Raw genomic sequence first — 9,336 nt, forward strand, 5'->3', positions numbered from 1 at the left:
TCTTTTCCTATGCACAGAAATGACAGCAGTCTCTAAAGCAAATATTTCTGAGGCTTTATAGATTAAAACCAACAGTATGAATTAAAGTCAGGTTCCTTCCTAAGTAACTTTTCTTCACATTAATAATCTCAAAATGTGTGATTTAAAAGAACAGAAGACAGCTGGGACAGCCTGGGAAACCATAGAAGAATATGTATCATGTTAAGTAGGCATGTTAAATAGTTAGAAAACAAAACCACTATTTTCTCTAGTAATTCCACCCTTAAAAAAAATTGTTGGGGCTGACGCTTGTGCAAGACTGAATTAAATCAATGAGTCGCAAACTAAGCCTGCACAGCTGCATAGCTTTCCTGTGGTTTCAAATATTTCTATAATCTTGGGTGGAGTGCAGGATGCCATGTGCTCCTATAACTCTGGGGACAGCTGAACAGAAAAAAAAATTAATTACACTTCTCAAAGAGAAATAAACATATCTGCACTCATGATTAATTAATCTTGTATTCTTTACCACACAGCAATCAAAATACAAACTAGAAACCAAAAATACTGGATTTTTGTCGTGGTTGGATGGTGTTTTTAATGTTTCCTGGGTAGGAATAAAAAAATTCTCTGCACTCATAGTAAGGAAAGTTAGTCTAGTTTTGGAGTATATTTTGGCTTTCCTTTTGTGTAAATGAGAGAGATTTAAAATCAAGTAAACTAAAGTTTAAAATTAAACATCTAGATCAGTTCTAAAAAGTCCAAAAGGCCAATATTGGTCAACATGGGTGAAAAAAGATGGAATATGTTAAGGACAGGGGAATGCGAAGTGGTCTTCAATCAATTCGGATACAAGGAATTATTCACAAATGGCCTTAGTAAACAGCAATACCAAAATACCCTTGATAGCCTTGTAGCTTCTCTAGTATTTCTTTAAAATTCCTCCTAATAATTTTCATGAAATTCTCACACTTAATATCAGTGTATATTACTATATTAAGATCAACCAAAGCAAATGGCTCTTTTCCTAATACCTCTTACACAGATGTAGTGTATCGGGTCACTATTACTATGGAAGACAAGTTTACATTCTTGATAACCACAGCCAACTTGAGCTGTGAACAATCTCTCTCTGAACTTGGAATCAGCTGTCAATTTTCTAATGGCTTGATACTACTCCCGTTGAAGTCAATGTCAAAACAGCTGTTGTCTAAATGCCTATATTCACCCCTATTAAACAATTTTTTTTAGGGACTCAAACTTTCTTGGAGGTCTAATGCCAAGGCCTGCCTGAGAGTGTGTTACACTCCAGTCTACTGTAGAAGGATTGGATTAGCCCATGGTCTGTATCTGTGTGGAACTCAGTTGCTCTTTTTGCACATGCTCGATATTAGCCTTGTCACTGTCAGACACTCATCTGCTCTTAGACATTTCTCAATAAGGTTAACTCTGTACTCTAAAACAGCCTACAGGAGAAGAAATAAGCATTTCCTCCCATACAATAGTAAGTAAATGAGCCATTCTCATTGAATAACTTCTCTGTGAGGCAGCCAATGCTTTCTGCTGACTTCACTCTCATACAGCTAAGACAAAGTCAGACCTTTTGTGAGAACAACCATCTAGTGGCCATCAGCCAAGTCAAAGCAGAGAGGACTTTATATCTTTGTTTTGAAAAGTATCCAGTCCCCTGGTGATTTCTGCAGTTTTCTTCAACCTCCAACTTTCCTTTACCCCCAAGAAGCACAACATACCATATCTCATTTATAGACTATTGATGCAATAAGTACCCTTTTGTAGGCTTAATAAGAAACTACAAAATGAAGGGAAAACATGAATAATAGCAAATTTCGTAACAGCATCCCAGAGAGCTTGTCTTCCATGATGCTTGCACTAGTTCTCCTTGTCACTGAACACTGCTGCTGATTATTTTATTATTAATATTATGGTAACACTTAGAGGTTCCAACCAAAATCAGGGGCTCATAGTGGTAGGCAATGTACATGGAGGGTATATCTACACTGCGGTGTAAGCCAAGGGTTTGAACTCAGGCTCATGCCTAACCCCCCTGTCTGTCTACATACAAATTGTACAAACCTAAAGCTTGGACCCAGTGTCCTAGAATTCCAGGGGGTGGAGAATGTGAGCTTGAGTCAAGCTTGGACCCAGTATTCAAGTCCTACTGCTTTTCAGTGAAGACACAGCCCCACTGGATTTGTGATCTGGGAGTCTGTCAAAAGTATTCCACAATCCAGTGGGCTGACTTTCTCTGTCCTATGGACAGTAAAGTTTTCCCACATTACACCATAAACAAGGAGCCAGAGCAGCCACATTTTGGGAGGGTTACAGGAAGTCTGGGATATGGGGGGTTAGGATCAGGCCTGCATAAAACAATGTAGGTGCTGGAGCCCCAGGTTAGGACCCCAGATTCAAGAATTCCTAACCTGGGGTTACAGATGAGTGGAGACGCTCAAGACCTAAATTAACAAACCCACGATCTGCTAACTTGAGTTCTACTAATCCTGGGCTTACATTGCAGTGTAGACATATCTATACATAGTAAGAATAAGTCCCTGCCTTGGAGAGCTTACAGTCTCAGTAGACATGACTGACAAAGTAAGTAGTTTGTAACTTTCCCAAGGTCACACAGGAAGTCTGTGACAAAGCCAGGATCTGATCTCAGATTGTCTGAGTCCCACACTGAATTAACCACAAGGTCATCCTTCCAGCCTGGTATGACTCAGACTGGGGAACATTGTGGACTATTTGGCTAGAGCATCTGGATGAGAGTAGCCTGATACATAGCCAAGTTTTCACACATACTAGCACCAATTCAGCAATTTGTTCTAGCATGCTAATTGCCCTGTATGCTGGGGTGAAGTATAAGCTAAAAAATATCTGGGACTAAGCCACCAGTTGCCAAAATAGGACTGGGCCTACAAACAAGGTGATGAGGAGAGAATTGAATAGACAAAGGTCTATAATGTAGGGGAGATGTATAGGTATCATTCGTGCCTGTATGCGTGGTACATGTCACACTACTTGATACTTGCAGATTGATGTCTGGCAGGCTTTGTACCAAGATTTTATTGTATATCATTATTGATTTTTATGACCTGCATGCTCTGCTAGAAGTCATCAGCTGATAGGTATTCTTGGCCAAAGAGGAAAAAGTAAACCAACATGAAAAGAGGATGCCTGCCACCCTCAAAACTACATCCACGGGTGTGGGACTGCTACACTGGAGGCAGCTCCAGGATAAGGCATGACCACTCTGTGACACTCTGTACCTTGGAGGAACACCCTGCACCCCCATGTTCATCCTTTTAATATGATTGTGTGGTATCCAATGCAAAGTTTGTCATGTCGGGTGTCTTCAGAATGCTCATGATGCACTGAGCATTGTTATAGTAATGTTATAGGTTGTAATTTCTTGTATATAGTTATAAGGCTGAAAATGTGTCCTAATAGCTTAAAACAAGCCCAGGCAAAACTCTCCAGGAGCAGAGCAGCAGTTCACACCTCATCAGGGCATGTATGAAACAAACCCAGCTCTGCCTCCCAGGAACAGAGGATACCGGTCTAGGCACCAACAAAGGATCTGTTGGACTTTTGAGTGAGTTACTCCTTCCCTTGGTCAGTTTGCGACTATGATGAGGTAATGCTCACCTGACTCTGAAGAGGAGGGCAAAGCCACGAGAGAAGAAAGAATATGATAAAAGGGAGAAACTTTGCCATGCTCTCTCTCTTCCACCTCCATCTACAGACAACACCACTAAGCGACTGAAGCGTTGATCAAAAGGGAGAGCCTGGCTGAAGGGCAACCAGCCAGCCTGTGGTGAGAAGCATCTAAGTCTGTAAGGGCACTGAAAGTGTTAAGATCAGCTTAGAATGCATTTTTCTTTTATTACATTTAACCAAATCTGACTTGTGCTTTGACTTATAATCACTTAAAATCTATCTTTTGTGGTTAATAAATGTGTTTATTCTACTTGAAGCAATGTGTTTGGTTTGAAGCATGTCAGAGACTCCCCTTGGGATAAAAAGTCTGGTACATATCAATTTCTCTGTTAAATTGATGAACTCATATAAGCTTGCACAATCCAAGCAGTGGCTGGTCAAGAGTGCTCACTCATGTAGCTGGCAGCTGCTTACATGCTACAGCAGGGATCAGCAATCTTTGGCACACAACTTGTTAGGGAAATCCACTGACAAGCCAGAATTGTTTCTTTACTTGCAGCGTCCACAGGTTCAGCCGATCACGGCTCCCACTGGCCGTGGTTCACCCTTCCAGGCCAATGGGCGCTGTGGGAAGCGGTGTGGGCCGAGGGATGTGCTGAAATCATTCGTTTGGCAAAGTTCAATTATAAACTCCAGTACAAAACATCACCATCACCATTTTAAAATAGCAATAGCTCCAATGTTGCTGACAGATTTTTCAGTCTTATAGCTTCTCAGAAGCTTTTTTCATTCCCACTGCAGATGTTTAAGGTTGGTTTATACAGAGATAACAACATACCGTCAAAGCTAAATATCTTTTAATCTCTTTCAGGGAAAATAGGCATTCTTTCAATGAGTGCACTGTGTCACCGTGTCAAGCATATGCTACTGCTGAGGGAATTCTGTGCCACTATGCACACATTGAATTCATCTCCTGTGAAGACTTTTTTTTCTCCTCAGAAAATACATTCTGCCAGAGAGGTGCTACAGTTGTGCCTTTTACCCATCAGGGGTTACTGTGGCAACAGTCGTCCCCAGGCAGGAGCAGCCCCAGCTGTGGGTAAGGAAGAGAAGAAGCTGCCTTCCTCATAGCACCCTGCCTGTGGGGCCAGGTCAGGAGGTACAGGATACGGGGGGGGGGACAGCATGAGGCACATGGGGCTACTGGGGTGTCACAGATTGGGATTCAGAAGGGCTAGTGGGTGGGAGAGATTGGGGCAGGGGCTGAATGGGAGTGGGGGGGCAAGGGCTGAATGGGAGTGGGAGCAGGGACACATGGGGACAGGGAGGAGGGGGTGGCTGAGTGGGGGTACAGGGACACTTGGGGATGAAGGAAGGGGAGTGCAGAGCCACATGGGTGAGGAGTGGGGGTGCAGGACCACCTGGGGACAGGGGCAGATGTGCCTGAGTGAATGGGAGAAGCTAGGGGTCAGCCGGGGTCAGCCAGGGTCTGCATGGGGGAGGCTCCCTAGCAATCCTTCCTTCCTGCCCACCCCCACAAAAAACCCAACAACCCACCAAGTTCACACGCAGGCTCCTTCCCCGCAATTACTTTCCTCTCCCTCAGCTCCTTCATTACCCCTGACTCCCCAAAGCATATTCACTGCTCAGGAGCAGGGAAATACATTTCTGTATTATAGTTTAAATGAATGACTGAAAGTTCAATATTAATATATCTAGGAAGGAATCTATTTGTCAAAAAACATTTCCTGAATCTTTTTTGTTGTCTGTGTTGTTACAGACATACTTGCTAAAAGGTATTTTGAAATAAATTACCAAAATAATTGAAACTGGTATGATTATATTGTGTTATTTTGACAAATAAAATATGCAGAATTTTAGAATATTGTGCACAGGATTTTTAATTTTTTGGTGGCACATTCGCCCTGAAATAATTTGCCAGCTGGATCTGCCAGAGAATCTGTAAGGTACAGTACATGAACAGATGTCATTCTGCTGAGTATGTCAGCTGCTAGGAGGTGAGGGTGTGTGAAAGTGAGAGATAATATTTTTGGTTGGTAGAACAGAGAGACAGATGTTACTCCGATATGAGTGAATAAAGATTTTATAAATTATTATTTATATGGCACCAAAAAGTGTATCAGACAGAGAAATAAGAGCAGGTCCTTGCAACAAGGAGCTTGCCGTCTAAATGAATCACTTCAAAGAAGAGCTATCCTAAACTGAGTTGTAAGAATAGGGCATACAAGACTGCTCATCTCCAGACATTTCTGTCCCATCTCCAAGAAGCTTCAGGGATGAATGGAAATTACGTCAGATGTGTTGTCCCACAAACTTACACAGGATCATTTTAGGGGTCAAGACGAAGATGCCACATTTATTATTAATCCGTAACTATTAGCAAATACCTTAATGCTTATACACATACACTCACACACGCACACACACACCAAAATGTTCTGCAGCTGCTGGATAGTTACCAGTCCTGATTGCAGTTTGAGTTTGCAGCTTGGGTTCGGAGCTCGTGGCAGCTAACTGGCCAGGAAAGCTGAGCACGAGGAGGAGCCGGGTCTCTGTCGGGCGCGCACCGATGCTCCTTGATGTTGGTAGCAGAACGTTACCCAAAGTCTCTCGTTTTACCCTTCCTTTTTTTATAGGAGTTTAGTTTGGATTCAAAGTTTCTAGGTCTTGCTGTGTCACGCCGCTTCTGGGTTTGCTTGATCACCCGTCAATTGCAGGCGTGACTGTCAGCCTGGGACCTGGCTTTGATCTTCCCTCTGTTGTTCTGTTGTTCTTTTCTTTTTAGGGTGGATGCTTCTTACTTTGTTTAGGGCTGTTGTCTAGGTCTTCAGCCGTTGGTATTTGAACTTTATCTCATCAGGACAGGCTGGGGCTGGAGGTTGATTCTATCACCCATGCATACCTCATTCACACATGTAAACTAAACTAATAAGATTACAGCAGGGTTTGCAGAAATGAAGGTTGGAGGAAGCTTTTACAAAATGGAGTGAGTGTTTTAAAATGGAGTTTGAATTACAGTATGGAACAGAAGTTACAGTGTAGGCAAGTATAGTGAATGGTGAACAGAAGTTACATTAATAAAGTGAACAATTAAAAACAGTTTCATTTATCAGTTCTACAGATGGCCCCTTTACAGCCTAAGACCTCACATACAGAGTCCCAAAGACTCAACGAAAATAACACCTTTTCACAAAGACTGTGGAAAGATTCTGCCCAAAAGCTGAATGTTACAGAAAGTTGGGTGTGTAAAAGACGAGGTCACAATGGAAATCATTTTACAGCATTAACTCAGGCCCTTTCTAACAATGAAAACAGTACGCAGCTACTGAGGCAAAATAATGTCTATACTCGGTCCCACACCCTACTTTTTTACATGAACAGAAGAGGTATCTTCTCACATACACTCAGAAGAAATGCTCAAACCTGTTTCATCAAATTGTAAAAAGCATTCAGTTTGTCTTGCTATAAAACATCAGTCCAATATTCAAACGTCCTATAAAATAGCTGTAGAATTGTTGGGTCCCAAAGCCCACAAAAATTGCTGCCATTCCATGCCTGTGTACAAAATAAATAGCTAAGGAAATGCTTCTCAGATGCGTTCTGCATTTCACTCTAATTACCGTGGAGCATTTCTCTGTCAGTATCAATCTTTGCTCATTAGAGGCAGAAAGGGCCAGATTGGATGTAACACACTGCCTGTACTGAGGATGGTGCAAAATTGCACCATGCGGAGTTCATGAATGATTGTGCCTTAGGATGCACAATCCCCTGGCATTCAGGGGATCTCTGTGATTGGCTCAGCATGTCTCCCTTCCCACCTCCAAACAGTGAGGACAGCAGCTACATTGATTTGGGCTGTAGTAGTGCAAGGTGGGGTCCAATCTCTGTATTCTATGTGCAGAGAGTGTGATTGTGGCTGGTCCCCACCCTGCAGTAGTAACAAAGCGATGTCTCTCAGGGCTAGTCTACAATGGCAATGTTAAAGTGCTGCCAGGGCGTATCTACCAGCTACTGTCTATACTGCACCGTCTATACTGGTGCTTTATCAGCGCTGAAACTTGCTACACTCAGGGGCATGTTTTTCTGAGAGAGAAAGTTGCAGCGCTGTTAAGTGCCAGTGTAGACAAGCCCTCAGTCTCCAGACAATGATCAAGATACTCAGCTGGTGTAAATTAGCATAGCTCCACTGACTTCAGTGAAGCTATGCCAATTCCCACTAGTAGTTTTGTATATGTTTCATTATGCTTTGTTTTACTCTGAATGCATGGCAGCCTGGGGTTTATGAAACACCTACTTTCTCTAGGTTCCTCTGATGCCCTGGTTACAACAGCAGAGAGAAACAACAAAAGGGTAGTAACAATGAGACTGTCACTGCAGTAAAAATGGGTCTAGATTCCAGGGCTTGACATGTTACCTTTTAAAATGCCTGACCAAAAAAGATAGGAAAACGTTTCAGTGATTATGGCAAGTGGAGAATTCAGGCCTTGAAAGAGACATTGTCCTTACAGACGTGAAATTACTTTCAAGTACACATTACATCCAGGGCATTTTCATATGTTAACTGTTTCTCACACACACACACACACACACACACAAACACACACACACACCCACACCCTCCATTCCACAGGAATTAATCAGTAGTGCTGGTGAAAGAAAGTGAGCTCATTTTGGGTGGACGGAAGAAAAGATATAATCCCACACCCAGACATACTGTAAGTCTAATATGCTGTATAAGAAAAACAGCTGCCAACCACTCTGAGCCTGAACAAACTGCTGTGTCTCATTCTGGGCTGGCTTCTGGAATGGATTAACGCAGGGGTGGAAACCCAGAGTGTGCAATCTGAGTGAAGCCAGTAACAGTCCTTTGCAAAGTCTGTTCTTATTTTTTTTTCTACAATCACAATTTTTTGCCTTTAGTCTGATTTTTCTTTAGCTCTCAATAACGAGCAGCTACTATCTCACAACTCTGGCTCTTCCTCTTTTCCATTTGCACTGCCATTTCGAAAGGAATTCCAAAGGTCAGGCTTTTATGCATTTGTCTTGAGCATGCGAGAGTTTTCTACTCAAATAAAAATAAATGCACACATCTGATCAATGGGCCTGATCTTGCCCGCAGTGACATAAATGACAAAACTCCTATTAGAGAGACAAGGTCAACTCCCACTGACTTCCTTGGAAATGGGATCAGATACCTATTTTGTTGCCCTATAATCTCCTTGTACATCTTTAAATGTTCTAGGGGATCTTTAAAAAAAGACATTAAGAAAAAAATAGAAGCACAGGCACCATAAGAAAAGAACAATAGTGAATATTTGGGCCTTTCCTACATGTATGGTATTGTAGTCCATTGTACTGATATGGAACCTTGTCATACAAGTAGACATTTGAGTTGGAAGGTTATTGAAGACCAAATGTTTCACAGTGTATCACAGTTATGCTAAATCCTAGTGTGCTGATGTACTGTACTATGAAATTTAAGAGAAAGGTCTTCAAAAAATTTTTTGTCTTACCAATTGTCATTGTATTGTGGTTTAGACTGCAGTGGTAAGTATATGTGGACAGTTCTAGAGATTTAAAGGCCTCTCCCAACATTATTTATTATACTTCTTTGCTTTTCTTTCTTACTGCATGTAAGGTATATTTATTTGTTTCTGG

Source organism: Gopherus flavomarginatus, chromosome 4 (genome assembly GCF_025201925.1).
Source record: "Gopherus flavomarginatus isolate rGopFla2 chromosome 4, rGopFla2.mat.asm, whole genome shotgun sequence".
Classification (NCBI taxonomy): domain Eukaryota; kingdom Metazoa; phylum Chordata; order Testudines; family Testudinidae; genus Gopherus; species Gopherus flavomarginatus.